Below are 10,543 nucleotides of genomic sequence, written 5' to 3'. Positions count from 1 at the left end.
CAGCCAGCCATAGAAAGGAGTAAGACTGATTGGATGAAGACAGCAGGAAAGCAGAGGTTCAGAGGAATGAATGCATCTCCATACGCTTATCTGAAATTCTCACCAATGATTTACATAAGTATTTCTATCCTTATTTTAGTATTAATTTCGAAAACTCCATAACTATTTTATATCCGCCTGATTGAGATTTACAAGGTGACCATAGCTTGCTTCATACCAACAATCTCCGTGGGATCGACCCTTACTCACGTAAGGTTTATTACTTGGACGACCCAGTGCACTTGCTGGTTAGTTATGCAAAGTTGTGAAGATATGTTTAGACCATGGTTCTGTGCATCCGTTTTTGGTGCCATCACCAGGGAATCAATTTCGAACAATAATTCACAACCTGAGTAACAATTTCGCATACCAAGTTTTTGGCACCGTTGCCGGGGATTGTTCGAGTTTGGACAACTGACGGTTCATCTTGTTGCTCATATTGGGTAACTTTCTTTTCGTTTTCTTTTCAAAAAGTTTTCAAAAATCTTTCAAAAAAATCTTTCAAAAAATTTCTCCTTTGTTTTCAAAAAAAAAAAAGAAAAAAAAAATAAAAATGTTTTCAAATATATATTTTTCTTCAAAATTTTTAAGAATGAATTCTAGTGTTTCATGAAGCATGTTGAAGCCTGGCTGGCTGTAAAGCCATGTCTAATTCTTCTGGATAGGGCATGTCAGGCGTGTCATGTCTGAGTTACATACTAAAGCTTGGCTGGCTATTAAGCCATGCCTGACCCTTTGATTGGAGCTTTAGACTAAAGAGCATAAAATTCCTGGAATTCATATTAAAAATTTTGGAATCCTTATTTTTGTTTTTCAAATAATTTTCGAAAAAATACAAAAAAAATTAGAAAATCATAAAAATCAAAAATATTTTTTGTGTTTCTTGTTTGAGTCTTGAGTCATGTTTTAAGTTTGGTGTCAATTGCATGTCCATCTTGCATTTTTGGAAAAAATTCATGCATTCATAGTGTTCTTCATGATCTTCAAGTTGTTCTTGGTAAGTCTTCTTGTTTGATCTTTGCATTTGCATGTTTTGTGTCTTTTCTTGTTTTTCATATGCATTCCTGAATTCTTTATGTCTAAGCATTAAAGAATTCTAAGTTTAGTGTCTTGCATGTTTTCTTTGCATTAAAAAATTTTTAAAAAATGTGTTCTTGATGTTCATCATGATCTTCATAGTGTTCTTGGTGTTCATCTTGACATTCATAGCATTCTTGCATGCATTCATTGTTTTGATCCATAACTTTCATGCATTGCATCATTTTTCTTGTTTTTCTCTCTCATCATAAAAATTCAAAAATAAAAAAAATATCTTTCCCTTTTTCTCTCTTAAAATTTCAAAAATTAGATTTGACTTTTTCAAAAATTTTTAAAATCTAGTTGTTTTTATGAGTCAAATCAAATTTTCAATTTAAAAAAATCTTATCTCTTGCAAAATCTTTTTCAAAAATCAAATCTTTTTTTCAATTTTTTTTAGTTATTTTCGAAAATTTCAAAAATATTTTTCAAAAATATTTTTCTTAATTTTACATCATACTTTTGAAAATAACATCATCAATTAATGTTTTGATTCAAAAATTTCAAGTTTGTTACTTACTTGTTAAGAAAGATTCAAACTTTAAGTTCTAGAATCATATCTTGTGATTTCTTGTGAATCAAGTCATTAATTGAGATTTTAAAAATCAAATCTTTTTCAAAAACTAATTTCTATCATATCTTTTCAAAAATATCTTCTTATCTTACCTTTTTCAAAAAAGTGATTGCAAAATATCTTTTCTAACTTCCTAACTTCTTATCTTTTCAAATTTATTTCAACTAACTAACTAACTTTTTGTTTGTTTCTTATCTTTTTCAAAACTACCTAACTAACTCTCTCTCTCTCTAATTTTCGAAAATATCTTCCCTCTTTTACAAAAATTCTTTTTAATTAACTAATTATTTTAATTTTTGATTTTTTATTTTCGAAAATTACTAACCTTTTTCAAAAACTATTTTCGAAAATCACTAACTCTTTTTCAAAAATTATTTTCGAAATTCTCCCTCTCTCATCTCATTCTAATTATTTATTCATCTACTAACATCTCTTCCTCACATCACTCACCAAATTCGAACCCACTCTTCCATCTGTGTTCGAATTTTTTCTTCTTCTTTTCTTCTACTCACACAGGGACCTCTATACTATGGTATAAAGGATCCCTATTATTATTATTATTATTATTTTTTCTGTGCCCTCTTCTTTGTCATATGAGCAGGAGCAAGGACAAGAATATTCTTGTTGAAGCAAATCCAGAACCTGAAAGGACTCTGAAGAGGAAACTAAGAGAAGCTAAATTAGAACAATCTAGAGATAACCTTTCAGAAATTTTTGAACAGGAAGAGGAGATGGCAGCCGAAAATAATAATAATGCAAGGAGGATGCTTGGTGACTTTACTGCACCAAATTCCAATTTACATGGAAGAAGCATCTCCATTCCTGCCATTGGAGCAAACAACTTTGAGCTAAAACCTCAATTAGTTTCTCTGATGCAGCAGAACTGCAAGTTTCATGGACTTCCATCTGAAGATCCTTTTCAGTTCTTAACTGAATTCTTGCAGATATGTGATACTATTAAGACTAATGGAGTAGATCCTGAAGTCTACAGGCTCATGCTTTTCCCTTTTGCTGTAAGAGACAGAGCTAGAGTGTGGTTGGACTCTTAACCCAAAGACAGCCTGAACTCTTGGGATAAGCTGGTCACGGCTTTCTTAGCCAAGTTCTTTCCTCCTCAAAAGCTGAGCAAGCTTAGAGTGGATGTTCAAACCTTCAGACAGAAAGAAGGTGAATCCCTCTATGAAGCTTGGGAAAGATACAAGAAGCTGACCAAAAAGTGTCCCTCTGACATGCTTTCAGAATGGACCATCCTGGATATATTCTATGATGGTTTATCTGAGCTATCAAAGATGTCATTGGATACTTCTACAGGTGGATCTATTCACCTAAAGAAAATGCCTGCAGAAGCTCAAGAACTCATTGACATGGTTGCTAATAACCATGTACACTTCTGAGAGGAATCCTGTGAATAATGGGACGCCTATGAAGAAGGGAGTTATTGAAATTGATACTCTGAATGCCATATTGGCTCAGAACAAAATATTGACTCAGCAAGTCAATATGATTTCTTAGAGTCTGAATGGAATGCAAGCTACATCCAATAGTACTCAAGAGGCATCTTCTGAAGAAGAAGCTTATGATCCTGAGAACCCTGCAATAGCAGAGGTGAATTACTTAGGTGAACCTTATGGAAACACCTATAATCCATCATGGAGAAATCATCCAAATCTCTCATGGAAGAATCAACAAAAGCCTCAACAAGGCTTTAATAATGGTGGAAGATACAGGTTCAACAGTAGTAAACCTTTTCCATCATCCACTCAGCAACAGACAGAGAACTCTGGACAAAATACCTCTAATTTAGCAAACTTAGTCTCTGATCTGTCCAAGGCCACTGTAAGTTTCATGAATGAAACAAGGTCTTCCATTAGAAATTTGGAAGCACAAGTGGGCCAGTTGAGTAAAAGGATCACTGAAATCCCTCCTAGTACTCTCCCAAGCAATACAGAAGAAAATCCAAAAGGAGAGTGCAAGGCCATTGACATAACCACCATGGCCGAACTTGTAAGGGAAGGAGAGGACGTGAATCCCAAGGAGGAAGACCTCCTGGGATGTCCAGTGATCAATAAGGAGTTTCCCTCTGAGGACCAAAAGAATCCGAGGCTCAACTAGAGACCATAGAGATTTCATTAGACCTCCTTATGCCATTCATGAGCTCTGATGAGTATTCCTCTTCTGGAGAGAATGAGGATGTTACTGAAGAGCAAGCTGCCAAGTTCCTTGGTGCAATCATGAAGCTAAATGCCAAATTATTTGGTATTGAAACTTGGAAAGATGAATCTCCCTTGTTCACCAATGAACTAAGTGATCTGGATCAACTGACATTGCCTCAGAAGAGACAGGATCCTGGAAAGTTCATAATACCTTGTACCATAGGCACCATGATCTTTAAGGCTCTGTGTGACCTTGGTTCAGGAATAAACCTCATGCCCCTCTCTGTAATAGAGAAACTGGGAATCTATGGGGTGCAAGCTACTAAAATCTCATTAGAGATGGCAGACAATTCAAGAAAACAGGCTTATGGACAAGTAGAGGACGTGTTAGTAAAGGTTGAAGGCCTTTACATCCCTGCTGATTTCATAGTCCTGGATACTGGAAAGGAAGAGGATGAATCCATCATCCTAGGAAGACCTTTCCTAGCCACAGCAAGAGCTGTGATTGATGTGGATAGAGGAGAATTGATCCTTCAATTAAATAAGGACAACCTTGTGTTTACAACTCAAGGATCTCTCTCTGCATCCATGGAGAGGAAGCAGAAAAAGCTTCTCTCAAAGCAGAGTCAACCAAAGCCCCCACAGTCAAACTCTAAGTTTGGTGTTGGGAGGCCACAACCAAACTCTAAGTTTGGTGTCAAACCCCCATATCCAAACTCTAAGTTTGGTGTTGGGAGGTCTCAACAAAGCTCTGCACATCTGTGAGGCTCCATGAGAGCCCACTATCAAGCTATTGACATTAAAGAAGCGCTTGTTGGAAGGCTACCCAATGTTTATTTATCTAATTTTATTGTTGTTTTTCATGTTTTCATAGGTTCATGATCATGTGGAGTCACAAAATAAACAAAAAATTTAGAAACAGAATCAAAAACAGCGGAAGAAAAATCACACCCTGGAGGAAGCACCTGTCTGGCGTTCAACGCCAGAACAGAGCATGGTTCTGGCACTGAACGCCCAAAATGGGCAGTATCTGGGCGCTGAACGCCCAAAATGGGCAGCATCTGGGCGCTGAACGCCAGAATTGCACCCTGGAGAAGAGCTGGCGTTGAACGCCCAGAACAAGCATGGTTCTGGCGTTCAACGCCAGAAAAGGGCAACAAATGGGCGTTGAACGCCTAAAATGGGCACCAACCTGGCGCTGAACGCCCAGAGTTGTGTGCAAGGGCTTTTTACATGCCTAATTTGGTGCAAGGTTGTAAATACTTGAACACCTCAGGATTTGTGGACCCCACAGGATCATCTCAGGATCTGTGGACCCCACAGGATCCCCACCTACCTCCACTCACTCTCTTCTCTCTTCTCAATCATCCTCTATTCCCAATAAACACTCTTCCCCATAACCCTTCACCACTCACATCCACCCACTCTTCCCCATAAACCTACCCAATAAACTCCACCTACCTTCAAAATTCAAATCAATTTCCCACCCAAACCTACCCATATGGCCGAAACTTAAACCCCCCTCCCTTCCCTATATATAGCCCTCCATTCTTCCTCTTTTTCACACAACACAACCCTCTCTTCTCTTCTTGGCCGAAACACACCTTCCCCCTCTTCCTCATATTTTCTTCTTCTTCTTCATCTAATTCTTTATTTTCTTGCTCGAGGGCGAGCAATATTCTAAGTTTGGTGTGGTAAAAGCATAAGCTTTTTGTTTTTCCATTACCATTGATTGCACCTAAGACCGGAGAATCCTCTAGAAAAGGGAAAGGGAAGACAAAAACTTCCACCTCCGAGTCATGGGAGATGGAAAGATTCATCTCCAAAGCTCATCAAGACCACTTCTATGATGTTGTGGCCAAGAAGAAGGTGATCCCCGAGGTCCCTTTCAAACTCAAAAGAAATGAGTATCCGGAGATCCGACATGAAATTCAAAGAAGAGGTTGGGAAGTTCTAACAAATCCCATCCAACAAGTCGGCATCCTAATGGTTCAAGAGTTCTATGCCAATGCATGGATCACCAAGAACCATGATTAAAGTAAGAACCCAGATCCAAAGAACTATGTTACAATGGTTCGGGGGAAATACTTGGATTTTAGTCCGGAAAATGTGAGGTTGGCGTTTAACTTGCCTATGATGCAAGGAGATGAACGCCCCTACACTAGAAGGGTCAACTTTAATCAAAGGTTGGACCAAGTCCTCATGGACATATGTGTGGAAGGAGCTCAATGGAAGATTGACTCCAAAGGCAAGCCGGTTCAACTAAGAAGATTGGACCTCAAGCCTGTGGCTAGAGGATGGTTGGAGTTCATCCAACGCTCCATCATCCCCACTAGCAACCGATCTGAAGTTACTGTGGATCGGGCCATCATGATCCATAGCATCATGATTGGAGAAGAAGTAGAGGTTCATGAAGTCATCTCCCTTGAACTCTACAAAATAGCCGAAAAGCCCTCTCCTGGGGCAAGGCTAGCTTTTCCTCATCTTATCTGCCATCTATGTTACTCAGCTGGAGCTTCCATAGAAGGAGACATTCACATTGAGGAAGAGAAGCCCATCACTAAGAAAAAGATGGAGCAAGCAAGAGAGCCCATTTATGGAGCTCAAGAGGCGCAGGAAGCTCATCACCATGAAATCCCGGAGATGCCTCATATGCATTTTCCTCCACAAAAATATTGGGAGCAAATCAACACCTCCCTAGGAGAATTAAGTTCTAACATGGGACAACTAAGGGTGGAACATCAAGAGCACTCCATCATCCTTCATGAAATAAGAGAAGATCAAAAAGCAATGAGGGAGGAGCAACAAAGACAAGGAAGAGACATAGAAGAGCTCAAGGACATCATTGGTTCCTCAAGAAGGAAATGCCACCATCACTAAGGTGGACTCATTCCTTGTTCTTAATTTCTCTGTTTTACGCTTTCTCTATGTTAAGTGCTTATCTATGTTTGTGTCTTCATTACATGATCATTAGTAGTTAGTAACTTTGTCTTAAAGTTATGAATGTCCTATGAATCCATCACCTCTCTTAAATGAAAAATGTTTTAATTCAAAAGAACAAGAAGTACATGAGTTTTGAATTTATCCTTGAACTTAGTTTAATTATATTGATGTGGTGACAATGTTTCTTGTTTTCTGAATGTATGCTTGAACAGTGCATATGTCTTTTGAAGTTGTTGTTTAAGAATGTTAAATATGTTGGCTCTTAAAAGAATGATGACTAGGAGACATGTTATTTGATAATCTTAAAAATCATAAAAATGATTCTTGAAGCAAGAAAAAGCAGCAAAGAACAAAGCTTGCAGGAAAAAAAATAGAAAGAAAAAAAAAAGCAAGCAGAAAAAGCCAAAAGCTCTTAAAACCAAGAGGCAAGAGCAAAAAGCCAATAACCCTTAAAACCAAAAGGCAAGGGCAAATAAAAAGGATCCCAAGGCTTTGAGCATCAGTGGATAGGAGGGCCTAAAGGAATAAAATCCTGGTCTAAGCGGCTAAACCGAGCTGTCCCTAACCATGTGCTTGTGGCGTGTAGGTGTCAAGTGAAAACTTGAGACTGAGCGGTTAAAAGTCAAGGTCCAAAGCAAAAAAAGAGTGTGCTTAAGAACCCTGGACACCTCTAATTGGGGACTTTAGCAAAGCTGAGTCACAATCTGAAAAGGTTCAGCCAATTATGTGTCTGTGGCATTTATGTATCCGGTGGTAATACTGGAAAACAAAGTGCTTAGGGCCACGGCCAAGACTCATAAAATAGCTGTTTTCAAGAGTCATCATACTGAACTAGGAGAGTCAATAACACTATCTAAACTCTGAGTTCCTATAGAAGCCAATCATTCTGAACTTCAATGGATAAAGTGAGATGCCAAAACTATTCAAGAGGCAAAAAGCTACAAGTCCTGCTCATCTGATTGGAGCTATGTTTCATTTATAGTTTGGAATTTATAGTATATTCTCTTCTTTTTATCCTATTTGATTTTCAGTTGCTTGGGGACAAGCAAGAATTTAAGTTTGGTGTTGTGATCAGCGGATAATTTATACGCTTTTTGGCATTGTTTTTAGTATGTTTTTAGTAGAATCTAGTTACTTTTAGGGATGTTTTCATCAGTTTTTATGTTAAATTCACATTTCTGGACTTTACTATGAGTTTGTGTCTTTTTCTGTGATTTCAGGTATTCTCTGGCTGAAATTGAGGGACTTGAGCAAAAATCAGATTCAGAGGTTGAAGAAGGACTGCTGATGCTGTTGGATTCTGACCTCCCTGCACTCAAAATGGATTTTCTGGAGCTACAGAACTCAAAATGGCGCGCTTCCAATTGCGTTGGAAAGTAGACATCCAGGGCTTTTCAGAAATATATAATAGTTCATACTTTGCTCAAGTTTAGACGATGCAAACTGGCGTTCAACGCCAGCTCTCTGCTCAATTCTGGCGTCCAGCGCCAGAAACAAGTTGCAAAGTGGAGTTCAACGCCCAAAATGGCACAAAAGCTGGCGTTCAACTCCAAGAATGACCTCTCCACGTGTAGACTTCAAGCTCAGCCCTAGCACACACCAAGTGGGCCCCGGAAGTGGATTTATGCATCAATTACTTACTTCTGTAAACCCTAGTGGCTAGTTTATTATAAATAGGACCTTTTACTATTGTATTAGACATCTTTGGATTATCTTTTGATCTATTGATCATGTTTGGGGGCTGGCCATTCGGCCATGCCTGGACCTTCATTACTCATGTATTTTCAACGGTAGAGTTTCTGCACTCCATAGATTAAGGTGTGGAACTCTGCTGTTCCTCAAAGATTAATGCAAAGTACTACTGTTTTCTATTCAATTCATCTTATTTCGCTTCTAAGATATTCATTCGCACTTCAACCTGAATGTGATGAACGTGACAATCATCATCATTCCCTATGAACGTGTGCCTGACAACCACTTCCGTTCTACATTAGATTGAATGAGTATCTCTTAGATCTCTTAATCAGAATCTTCGTGGTATAAGCTAGATTGATGGCGGCATTCATGAGAGTCCAGAAAGTCTAAACCTTGTCCGTGGTATTCCGAGTAGGACTCTGGGATTGAATGACTGTGACGAACTCCAAACTCGCGAGTGCAGGGCGTAGTGACAGACGTAAAATGATAGTAAATTCTATTCCAGTATGATCGAGAACCTCCAAGATGATTAGCCATGCAGTGACAGCGCATCGGACCATTTTCACAGAGAGGAATAGGATGCAACCAACGACAAGGGTGATGCCTCCAGACGATTAGCCGTGCTGTGACAGAGCATTTGGACCATTTTCCCGAGAGGATTGAAAGTAGCCATTGGCACCGGTGACATCCTTACACACAGCCAGCCATAGAAAGGAGTAAGACTGATTGGATGAAGACAGCAGGAAAGCAGAGGTTCAGAGGAATGAATGCATCTCCATACGCTTATCTGAAATTCTCACCAATGATTTACATAAGTATTTCTATCCTTATTTTAGTATTAATTTCGAAAACTCCATAACTATTTTATATCCGCCTGACTGAGATTTACAAGGTGACCATAGCTTGCTTCATACCAACAATCTCCGTGGGATCGATCCTTACTCACGTAAGGTTTATTACTTGGACGACCCAGTGCACTTGCTGGTAAGTTATGCGAAGTTGTGAAGATATGTTTAGACCATGGTTCTGTGCATCCGTTTTTGGTGCCATCGCCAGGGAATCAATTTCAAACAATAATTCACAACCTGAGTAACAATTTTGCATACCAATAGTCTTCTGAGTCTAGGGTGAATATCGTACTCTGTTTATATGTATATACTATCAGACTAGCCAACGTCTGCACCCTGTTCGTAAGTGCACTTTAACCTAAATCCTGTGTACGAGACTCCTGTTGTGTGGCTACTTCATGAGGTACCAGAGAGACGTCCTATGGCAATGTCTGATCGTGCAGAGGAGTAGCAGATTATGTTCTACCTTTTGATGACGTTCCACCTAACTTGAGTTTTGAAGGCTTAGAATGTATTTTCCCTCGCTTTAGAAGTTTAGAGGAACTAGGTGAGTATAGAGTCTAGGCTAGCCTAAGTGCCAGCTTAGGGTCCTCTTGAACAGGTCAGGACCTGGGATGTTGTATGTATGTATATGTATATAGTTATTATCTAGCTATATCTAGGGGTGTTCTAACTAAAGGTCTATACTCTAATAAAGGCTGGATAACTGAATGTTGCTAGCTACTTGTGATGTATTTATGTGTGGTTGCTTATAACTATTTTATCTGTTATCAGTTGTGAGTTGATTATGAATGATTCCGTCTATTAATCCAAACATTTTAAAAAAATATACCTCGCAAATTAACTACGCTTTTAACAACGAATCAGGCTCATATGATAAATAATAGATAATAATTAGGAAGACAAATTGGTAGCGCTCGGTTTCCGGTATGATCTAGACATATTGAAAATTGGGTCATTACACAGAGCAAGAATATATGCAAAGTTTGACAGGGAAAAGCAAGATTGGGTCTTGTTGAAGGTTGAACTAAATCACTCGCACTCGTGTTCAACTAAAAAGGCGGTGCACTACTATGAGAATAGGGAGTTGACAATGCATGCGAAGTGCGTCATTGAGGTTAATGATGAGGCGGGCATTCGACCTAACAAGACCTTTCTAGCATTGGTTAATAAAGTTGGTAGGCCTTCGAACTTGGGCTTCTCAGATAAGGATG

General features: G+C 38.7%; 1 non-coding gene across 1 annotated transcript; it reads right to left on the bottom strand.

The window, feature by feature from the left end:
• Positions 1-2,817: 2,817 nt before the first annotated feature.
• On the bottom strand, positions 2,818-2,925 carry LOC148568128 (small nucleolar RNA R71). The gene has a single exon (XR_015882524.1). It is a non-coding gene; the product is annotated as a small nucleolar RNA R71 (small nucleolar RNA).
• Positions 2,926-10,543: the final 7,618 nt, after the last annotated feature.

The sequence above is a fragment of the Arachis ipaensis genome, chromosome B4, assembly GCF_059453495.1.
Source record: "Arachis ipaensis isolate K30076 ecotype BB chromosome B4, ASM5945349v1, whole genome shotgun sequence".
NCBI classification, from domain to species: domain Eukaryota; kingdom Viridiplantae; phylum Streptophyta; class Magnoliopsida; order Fabales; family Fabaceae; genus Arachis; species Arachis ipaensis.
Note: the sequence above shows the minus strand (reverse complement) of the source record. Positions and strands in the feature narration are given on the sequence as shown.